The 10,071-nt window shown below is 52.3% G+C and overlaps 1 long non-coding RNA gene across 1 annotated transcript in view; it reads right to left on the bottom strand.

Annotated features, from left to right (window-relative positions):
* Positions 1–1,433: 1,433 nt before the first annotated feature.
* The window catches only part of LOC115296448, a 34,159-nt gene continuing 25,521 nt past the window's right edge, over positions 1,434–10,071 (bottom strand). Inside the window, exons 2-3 of the long non-coding RNA XR_003910890.1 lie at positions 2,884–3,119; positions 1,434–1,749 (exon numbers count right to left, since the gene is read on the bottom strand). This is a non-coding gene — a long non-coding RNA (uncharacterized LOC115296448). The remainder of the gene's footprint in view (positions 1,750–2,883; positions 3,120–10,071) is intronic.

The following is a 10,071-nucleotide window of genomic DNA, read 5'->3' as shown; positions in this document are numbered from 1 at the left end:
CTCGATGCCACACACTCCTCTCATGGTGACTGCCTTCCTCCCAACACCCTCCCCCCACCCTCCTCCCTCCCTTCTCATGCCTGCAGATGCTTTTAGCAGCACCTTCCGCCCTACCTTTCTCTTGCCAAGTTCCAGAACTCTCCTGCATTCCAAATCGCTCAGTGCTTCGTGGATGCGCTCCCTCTCTGTGCCCATCATCCATCCAGATGGAACCCCCCAGCAGCTTGAGGGTCTGCCCTCCATTCATTCCCCATCACTCATTCATGGAGCCCTGGAATATCAGAGCTCAAAAGGGCCTCAGAAGTGATCTGGTCCAGTGGTTTGAAAATGAGAACACGTTTTTCAAAGAGAAGCATCTGTGGACATTCTGTAGAGAAAATAGATCAATGAAGGTGTGTGTGGTGGGGGGCGGGTGTTGTTCAGAGTCCTGTCTTCTCGGCCCCTCGGCTGTGACCTTCTGATCTACTCACTGAGTACAGTTGGTTGAGGGCTGTGCCCAGTCCATGGGGACCTGTCACCTCGGTCACTAACTGAGGGTGTCCTGTTGCAACAGGTCATTCTCCCCAAGCTCTGAGTCACAAGGATGTGGGCCCTCACCTTATCCCCACTCTCTACTGACAAAGCTGCATGACCTTATGCAAGCAAATCCTGTATCTTCCATATCCCTCCCTCTACTTCCCCTTATGGGAAATAGGATTAATAACAGGACCCACCTGTTGGTGTGTAACAAAGCCACCCCAAAACAGAGCAGCTGAAGACAACCATATGCTCACGCTCCTAGTGTCTGGGCTGGTGGGGCTCCGCTGGGCGGTTTTTCTGCGGAACTCTCTTGCTATTGTGGTGGCTGGTGGCCAGGGCTTCAGTCATCTGGAGGACTGCTCTGGATGCCGCGGTGATTGCCCTCCTGCTCTACGTGCGCCCTCAAGACCTCCTCCTTCCACGTGATCCTCTCTAGCTGCGTACAGCAGCTCGCAGCTCCCAAAGCACAAAAATGGAAGCTTCCAAGCCTTCTAGAGGCTTCCACCCAGGAGTGGCACACCTGCAGCATTGTGGTTTATGTTCAAGGGGACAAGAAATAAACTCAACCTGTTTCTTCATGGGGGGATGGGGAAGAATTTCAGCTACCACCCTCTGTGTGACCTTGAGCAAGAAGAGCACTTAATTTTTCTAATTTTCCATCTGTGAAGTGTAACTACATCAATCCAAGGAAAGTACTTAGAACAGTGCTTGGCACATAAGAAGCACTCAGTACATGCTAGTTGGTGCTATTTTTATTTCTAACCCTATGCCTAGCATGGTGCTGGGTGACTGGCATGGGGGTGGCGGGGCTACAAGACTAATGGCGGTGTATACTCCTGATAATAAATAATCTAGTTCATGAGATAAAATTAACACACACAGAGATCAAAGTCCTAATTCAAGGTATTGTGTAATTGAAGAGCCCATGAGAGGTACAGATAACATACTTGAGGAAGTTGGAGGGCAAAGAGATTGAGGGGCTGGGTGGACAGGGGAGACTTGGAGGAGGGAGAGAGGGACCCCCTCTGAGCGGCAGGACGGGCCCCAAACTCCCTGTTTTCAAATCTTAGCCGGCCGTTTTCTGGATGTGTCTGTGTCATCTTTGCAAGATGCTTAACCTTCCTTGGCCTCAGTTTCTTTTTTGTAAGAGCTATCGAAGACAAACTGATTTATTTCCTGGAAAGGGCCTGGAACAGTGTCTGACCTGCGGTGAGGGTCACCTCAGCATCCCTAAAGAGAGGAGACGGGCTAGGTGGCAGGGGGTGTGCTGTGGTGGATGGACTGCAATGTAAAGTGAGAGGATGTGTGTGTACCAGGGGACAGAGAGCATGACTTGGCTGTGGAGGGGGAGGGGGTGAGGGAGGACAGAGAAAGCGAAGGGAGAGAGGAGGGGGAGGGGCAGACTAGAGAGCCTGCAAGCCCAGCCAGGCCACCAGGAGCTATGATAGGTCTCTAACAAGGGAGGGACACCATCTGGGCTGTCTTAGAAAGAGACCCCTGGCAGTGGCATACAGGTGAATTAGAGACAGAGCGGTGGAGGACGGTGCCACAATTCAGGCGTGTCCTGAACCCTGCTCTAGGCAGAGGGTAAGGGCAGGGACTGACAGAGTGGGGAGGGAATCGCTGCGGCTCTGGGGGGGTGTCCTGCCCATTTAACCCATCATTCCTGGCTGTGGCCTTGGCTTCCTGTCTCCCGGGCCAGGTCTAAAGGCTGCGTTCAGGAAGGTGCAGGGCCCTGGAGAATGGGCTGGACCCTGCCTGGCCTACCAGGTGGACCTGGACCGAAAAAGAACAATTCTGGGAGGGGGCTACGGACCTGACCCGGCCTGCAGGCCAAATAGCAGACGGTGAGCAGGGACGCAGCACTGACTGGCTCTGTGTGTGTGTGTGTGTGTGTGTGTGTGTGTGTGTGACTGAGTGTGTGACAAAGAAGGAAAAAGGAGGGCCATATGTCTGTTTTCTTGGAGAAACAGATGTCTCCTCAAGTGGGTGAGAGTCGGTGAGGGAAGGAAAGTGCAGTCAGAGGACCAGTTCCACATGAAAAATCACTGTCCCGTACACAGGGTCCCCGAGTGTGAGTCAATTTTTCGGATTTCTCATATATTTTTCACTTGGTCTCTGGAAACCTTCCTTCTCCCCATGGTTCCATCCCCTCTCCACCACTCGGGCACGCTCGTGTGTGTGTGTGTGTGTGTGTGTGTGTGTGTGTGTGTGTGTGCAGCCGCTGGCCTGGGGTTGCCTCTGGCGTTCCCGGGGTCAAGGACCCTGCTGCCTGCCCCGCCTCCTGCTCGGGCCTCTCTGTGGTCAGAGCAAGAGAGGACGGAATGGGTCTCAGGCCAGTACCAGGGGGTCTCTCCATCTCACCTCAGCTGGTCTGGCCTTGAGAGTACACCCTTCCCTGAGCCCCTCTTCTCACAAACTCTCCAGGAGCACAAACGGGGCATCAGGCGCTGGTCCAGAGCAAGCCTTTTCTAGAATCCCCGGTGCCCAGTACCCTTGTGCTGGGAAAGTAGGATGAAAGCGCAGGAAGAGATCTCAGCGCCTCTCTCTGGTTTGTCTTTGTGCTTCTCAGTTCTGTCTCTGCTCTTCTCCCCCGCTTTCTGGCAAAAAAAAAAAAAGAAAAAAAAATTGGAGAAATTTGGGCCAGAGAGGCCCAAACCCCAGCGCAGGCCGCTTTCAGGCTGTGGTGTCTGCAGTAAATGGGTCCCCGTCTCTGGTCCTGTGGGGCAGCCTGGAGAACGAAGTGAGAGGTGAGCCCAGGTGCGTCCCAAAGGCATTCTCTCTTTTGTCTTGCTTCTTTTCCCTTATCCCATTTCTTTCGTTTATTTAAGAAGAATTTCCTGAGCCTTCGATAGGCTGGAACTGCGGGGGGGCCGAGGGGGGGGTAGAGGCTGATCTCAGGAACCCGGCAGCCCCAGCCAGCCCTTCGCTTCCATCATGTCCCCTCCTGTTCCTTTAGGAAGTGGGGGCCCTGCGGGTCCTGAGCGGGTCGCGGGACACTTTGGGACCCGGATCTGGTGGTGGGGGCGCAGGGGCAAGGCCCGGAGGAGGCCAGGCAGCTGCAGTGGCTCTGCTGCCCCTGACACTCCTTTTTTCCTCCTCTTCCCTTCTCCTGCCGCCCACCGCCTGCCTGTGACACGCTGCTCTCTCTCCTTCTCTTCCCCTCTCCCTCCATTCCTCTCTCCCCTTCGGCTCCCCCTGCGGCTTGCCAGCTGCCAGCAGATGACATCTCCTTTCATGTTTGGGGCTGAGCACGGCTTTGAATGTTCGTTTGATTCCGTTAGGATAATAGCTGGTTCACTGTCAGATGCAGACTGATCAGTTAAAACCTTAATCACTGCCTGTCTCCTCACACGGCACTTAGTTTTTAAGAGATTAATCCCCTCAGCCCTGCTCCAGTTCACATTCAGCTTGGAAAAAAAAAGGCAAGGTTTGTGCTCGCCTTGTTATTATTATTGTTATTATTGCCGTCCTCCTTACTCTGCCTATCAGCTCATTCCTTCTATATTCTTTCAACTCTTTCCTTCTGTCCGTCCCACCCCCATCCCGGGCTTCCAATGTCCCCCGAGCTCACCTGTGTCCTCCGTCTTCCCCACGTACACACACGCACGCACGTGCACAGCCATGGCTGTCCAGCGGTCGTGTGAGCACAATGGCCCCATACATGCCCTCCAGCCCCATCCAGCCCATACCTGGATCTTAAGGCGCCCAGTGCAGGGGCAGGACGTGGTCCAGGCGCATGTAGACCAGGACAGCTAGAGGGCACCACTAGGTCTGTGGAGTCCAACACACCTGTCCCAATCCTCCCTCAGATAGTCACGTGCTATATGAGCTTGGGGGAGGAGCCTCACTTTCCGCATCAGTAAAATGGGCACAAGAACGCTCTCCCCAGGGAGGCTGTGAGCCTTGAACACAGGAAAATGTGTTGGATACTCACAGCAGGGCTTGGCATTATTCCCGTTCCTCATTCCCATTTCCCAGATCCCATAAAAAGATCCCTCTTCCCAGAGGTTGCCCGGTCCCTCCCTGAAGATGACATGTCCCCTCTAGGTCATTTTGAAGACACTCCTCACTTGATCACCTGATCGCCTCGCCCAGGATAGAGGAAGGAGATCCTGCTTCACAGTGACCCAGAAAGGGAACTGATATTTACAGTTAGAAGCCAGAGTTTTACAGAGGAAAGTAACCAGAGGCTGGCTGGTCTGGCCCCTCCACGCACACGAAGAGGCTGAGGCTTAGAGATGGGACGACTTACCCAGGGGGTCTCATGGCTCATGACAGCAGGGCTGTAGGGATTCAGACCTGGCTCTCACCATACCACCCAAGGAGAATACAAGCAACCAACATTTACTTGGCACGTACTATGGGCCCTGCCCCAGGCCATTAGAAAGAACAACCAGCCTATGCCAGACTGGGTGGTACCCAGGCTGGCTTGGACCCCTTCCTGCTCTGGCTGGTACTGTAGGCCCAGGAAGGCTTTCTGGAGGGGGTGGTGTGGGTAGAATTTGGGATGGCAGGAGATGGAAATTTGTATCAGGGGGCTGCTGGGACTCCCAGCCCAGTTCAGCTTGGGTCCTCTGCTTGCTGAGTTGATCCTACTGAGCTCAGGTGCTATCTGCATGCTTTATCTGCTTGGGAGTCACAAACCCAAGCCCGGGGTGGCATTTGCATGTGCAGAGATTTGTGTCAGGTGGAAGAACTCTATGACCCTGAGGCATGGGAACAGGTAACCAGAGAAGCCCAGCACCCTCATGATTGGTGACATTCCTTCCTTCCTTCACAGCAAAATGTTAAGAGTTTGCCATCTGGGGCCAGACCACCTGGATTCAAACTGCTTGCTAGCTGGATTCCTTGGATGAGACATTGAACTTCTCTGGGACTCAGTTCCCTCCTCTAAAATGGGAATAATGATAGTGCCTGGCCCTCAGTGCCTGGCACAGAGTAAGTGCTATGTAAGCATTAGTCATGACTTTTTGGGAAAGATCCATGGGACCAGGCCCCACACCAAGCCCCAGGATACAGAGCTGAACAGCGCATGGTCTGCTGCGAAGATGACCGTGGTCTAGTGGGGAGGCCAAGTCAACCCACAATCGCAGTCCCCTGTGGGGGGCCTCCAGCCCAGCGTCAGCAAGCAGGGGCAGCCTCCAGGAAGACACCCGTGAGTTCCAAGGCTGGGACTCATCTGTCTTGCCCACGGCCGTGTTCTCAGTGCCTAGAAATGGGGCCTAGGCACAGAGTAGCAGTTGCCAGTCTTTGCTGAATGGACAAGTGAAGAGCCAGCTGATCTAGGTTCCCAAAGGAAGAACCGGATGACTAATGTCCCTTCCCTGGGTCTTAGTTTTCTCATGTGTGAAATGGGGGCTTGGCCCAGCCTCCAAGGCCCTTCTGGCTATTCCAGAAATCTGTGCCAATGGACAGAGCAGGGTGCCGGTGAGGGATAATGAGAGGAGGGTAGGGAGGGAGATGGGAATGAAGAGGTAGAGGTTTCATGCCAACTGGTGGAGGTGGGGATGGGGAAATGGACACTGAGGTGGGTTCGACTCCTGCTTAGAGGCAGGAGGGCTGCAAAGGGCGGGAGGGGGATTCTGACACCCCCCCTCATACTGGCAGGAGATGGCCTGGGGTTAATGGCCTGACATCCCTGCGGCAGTCAGCCCAATGGGCTTCTGACGCCTTTTCTAATTTGGTGAGCGCTGCAGATTAGAAGGCAGGGAGAAGAGAGTTTTCCTCTCTCAGGTTATTATCCTGCCAACTCCCTGGGCACCCAAGGGAGGGAGTCAGCGTGTTCCAGGAGAAAAGGAAGCAGGGCCTGGCATTCTGGATCGAGCACCCCTGGGGAGCAGGGAGGGAGCCAGGGCTGGTGCAAATAAAACTGATGCTATTAATGGATCTGGTGCTGGTTGAAATGGGAGCAGCTGCGGAGCCAGCGGGGAGAGGGAGGGGCTTCCTGGAAGTAGAACTCACAGATGCTGGGAGTCTTAGCCTTGAAGGGACCCTAGATTTCCCTTTTCCTGAAGAAGAGGGGCAGCCTCACTGAGCTGGGTCACAGGGTACTGCTCCCTTCCCCCATGGCCCCTTATTCCAGGACAAGGGATACAGAGGTCTGGCTTAATGCCCATCCCAGCTCTTCAGGGAAAGTCCAGTGCCTCTGGGTCTCTGGACCCCCATCTAGAGAATTCCATCATATGCCTGTCCCTGCTCTCAGCTCACACTGTGGAGTAGGGGTGGGGGGAATGAGGAGGGAGAGGCGGGCTGGGGGGGAGTGGCTACTCTGGTCTCAGAAAGGGGCCCCATGATGGACCTCCTGGCCAGAAAGAGTATCCACTGAGGCCTGCTCTTGGTGACCACGGTCCTGCCGTAGACCATCCTTGTCAGTCTCAGACTGAGTGATGTCCGGGGAGGGTGCCAGCTTGGAGGCCAAGGGTGCTGAGTTGAATGTAGCTCTTCCCTGACCCACCCTACTAGGTTGGTGACCTCAGGCTAAGCATCACTCCTTTTTAGGCTTCAGTTTCCCAAATACACTGTGGACCCAAACAGGTCCTTCTGGGAGGCTGGGGCCTGGGTCGAAGTGTACCTGCTCCCCACCCCCCAGACCACCCACTCATTAGCTCCTCTGAAAAGCTTTCCTACACAGTCTCAGCTGAAAGAGAAGATTGCTTGGGGGTGCAGCGGTGGGGGCTGCTGTGGGAGGGACGGGGCAGCTGGGCAGGAAATTCCAGGGGTTCCAGGGTCTGGGGTGGGGGCAGCCACAAGGATCCGGAGGGCAGACCATTGGCTTACCTAAGTAAGTATTAGATGCCCCGAGTGAATCATTTTTAACAAGCCCCTGTATGACCAAATTATCACTTTAATAATAGGAGGGCTTTTTTTAAAGTTTATGTATTTTGAGAGAGAGACAGCACATGAGCACAAGTGAGGGAGGGGCAGACAGAGAGGAGAGAGAATCTCAAGCAGGCTCCACACTGCCAGCACTGAGCCCAACACCCAACGCCCAATGCAGGGCTCAAACCCACAAACAGTGAGATCATGACCTAAGCTGAAACCAAGAGTCAGATCCATAAACGACTGAGCCACCCAGGCACCCCAGAGTACCATAATGAATCAATAGGGCATAACAGGTAAATAATCATGGCCAGAAAAGACAGACAGTTGAAATGTTCTATTAAAACATGTATGATTATGGGACACCTGGGCAGCTCAGTTGGTTAAGCATCCAACTTCAGCTCAGGTCATGATCTAACGGTTTGTGGGTTCGAGCCCCATGTCGGGCTCTGTGCTGAGTGCTAGCTCAGAGCCTGGAGCCTGCTTCTGATTCTGCGTCTCCCTCCCTCTCTGTACCTCCCCTGCTCATGTTCTGTCTCTCTCTCTCTCTCTCTCTCTCTCTCTCTCTCTCAAAAATAAATAAAGACTAAAAAATTTTAAATGTATGATTATACCAATAAATAATGAAGTGAATATTATGGTTCAGAAAAGACAAAAGTATCTGATTACTAACATAAGAATTAGGGTCACGGTTTACTGGAGGCCAAGGGGAGGGGATCCACAGGAAGAAAATCTTCCCGAAGAGTAAACTCTGGGGGTTGCGGTAGATGCTCTGCATGGAGAACGGGACTGAGGCAGCTGGAGTCTACGACCTTGTCTTCACAGTGACTGTGCGTCATCACTCAGTTCTGAAGGAACGTGAGACAACAGAGCTCCGATCATTCTGAAGTGTTACAAACTTCCTCCCCAAGTCAGGAGTGGAGCGGAGGAGTCCAGAGCGTCTGGGGCTGGCGGTGTCTGTGAGAGTCCCTCAGAGGACCGACCAGGCAGTGGACCATCTTTATAAAAGAGGAAGTGCCAGAGGTGGGCCCACTGGAAGCCCAGAAACGCAGTAATTGCTTAGAACATAGGACAACAGACTGATTTATTTCCATACCCTCCCCCCAAGGGTATATTATCACAAATACAGAATTGTTGGTACGTGGTGATAAGAAAAAAGCAGACCGACTCTTATTTTATTGTTATTTTAACATCCTCTACACACAATGAACCTTTTCATTGCCTGCACCCAAGGTAGGCCACTCCCACTGCCCCCGCCCCATGCTCCGCTTCCCCACTGTTCTCCACTGGGGTTTGCACATCCACAGCCTCACTATTCCAGAATCCTTGACTCCAAACCCTCCCCAATCCAGGCAAGTTAAGAAAACAGAGGCAATATAGTTTATTCACTGTGATTGTTGTTATTTAATAAATGTAGACTCCAGGGAGTTTCTAAGTATACTTGTGTCAGGGTCTAGGCATTTATTAGTGCTTTGCATTCATGGGCTCATTGGCTGCTTAAAAGCATCTTGGGTGGTAGATTTTATGAAGCCCGTTTTATAGATGAGAAGACTGAGGTCCCAGGGGTTGTGTGCATCCAGTTTACATAGGTGGCAAGTGTTAGCATTGGGTTCAAACTCCAAAGCGCATGCTCTTAACCTCTACTCAACGGACCCGCAGAGTTGTGTGAAGATTAAAGGAAATAGTGCATGTAGTCCATATTATCCTATAGTATGGTGCATAATAAATTACTAATAATGATGAAGGGCATAACCATTCTGAAATATAATAACAAATGTAAAGTGCTTGCCTATGCCTGGCACAAAGTAGGTTGCTAAAAAGAATAATACAACGCTTTATCTGATGTCACATCCAAAGAAGAGAGCAAGCAATGTTGCAGACATTCAGAGGAATGGGGATTGTTTTGAAATGGCTGAAGGTTCACAGAGGACTTCCTGGAGGAGGGGGGTCTTCATTTTAGCTTTACATCAGGCTGCCTTCAGAAGCACTATCATCTTCCCTGCTTCCACTCCATACACATGAAACAGGCTTTGTCTGATGACTGACCAGGGCAGAGCTCCTAATGCATGTGGACCCCAGGCCCTTAATCTCTTCCTTCTCTCTGAAGACTCAGCCTCCCTCAACCCCTCAACTCCAAGGCCACCTCTGTCTACCAGGCAGAATTTCTTCTCCCACCACTGCTGCCTCTGGTTAACCCTTGCCTGATTCTGCCCCACATTATACTCATTTCCAGACACCAAAGAATCCCTCACCTCCCACCCCCTTCCTTTAGATAGATAGTAAGTGCTTTATCTATTTTAACAAACCCTTATTGAGTGCTTACTATGTTCCAAGTGGTTCTTTTTTAGTATTTATTTTTGAGAGAGAGCAGGGGGAAGGGGCAGAGAGATGGAGACACAGAATCCAAAGCAGGCTCCAGGCTCTGAGCTGTCAGCAAAGGGCTCGATGTGGGGCTTGAACCCACGAGCCATGAGATCATGACCTGAGCCAAAGTGGGAAGCTTAACCGACTGAGCCACCGGGGCACCCCTGTTCCAAGCTGTTCTTAAACAGTTTCCAGCAATAGCTCATTTAATCCTCATCATAAGTCTATGAGGTGATTACTAGTGCCTCCATTTTACAGATGGGGAAACTGAGGCACAGATTTTCACTTAGTAAAACAGCAGCTAAGATGCAAACCCTGGGACCATCTGACTGCAAACCCCATTTGCTTAACCAGGAAGCTAAGCTT

The sequence above is a fragment of the Suricata suricatta genome, chromosome 7, assembly GCF_006229205.1.
Source record: "Suricata suricatta isolate VVHF042 chromosome 7, meerkat_22Aug2017_6uvM2_HiC, whole genome shotgun sequence".
Taxonomy (NCBI): domain Eukaryota; kingdom Metazoa; phylum Chordata; class Mammalia; order Carnivora; family Herpestidae; genus Suricata; species Suricata suricatta.
This window is presented reverse-complemented; position numbering and strand designations above follow the sequence as displayed.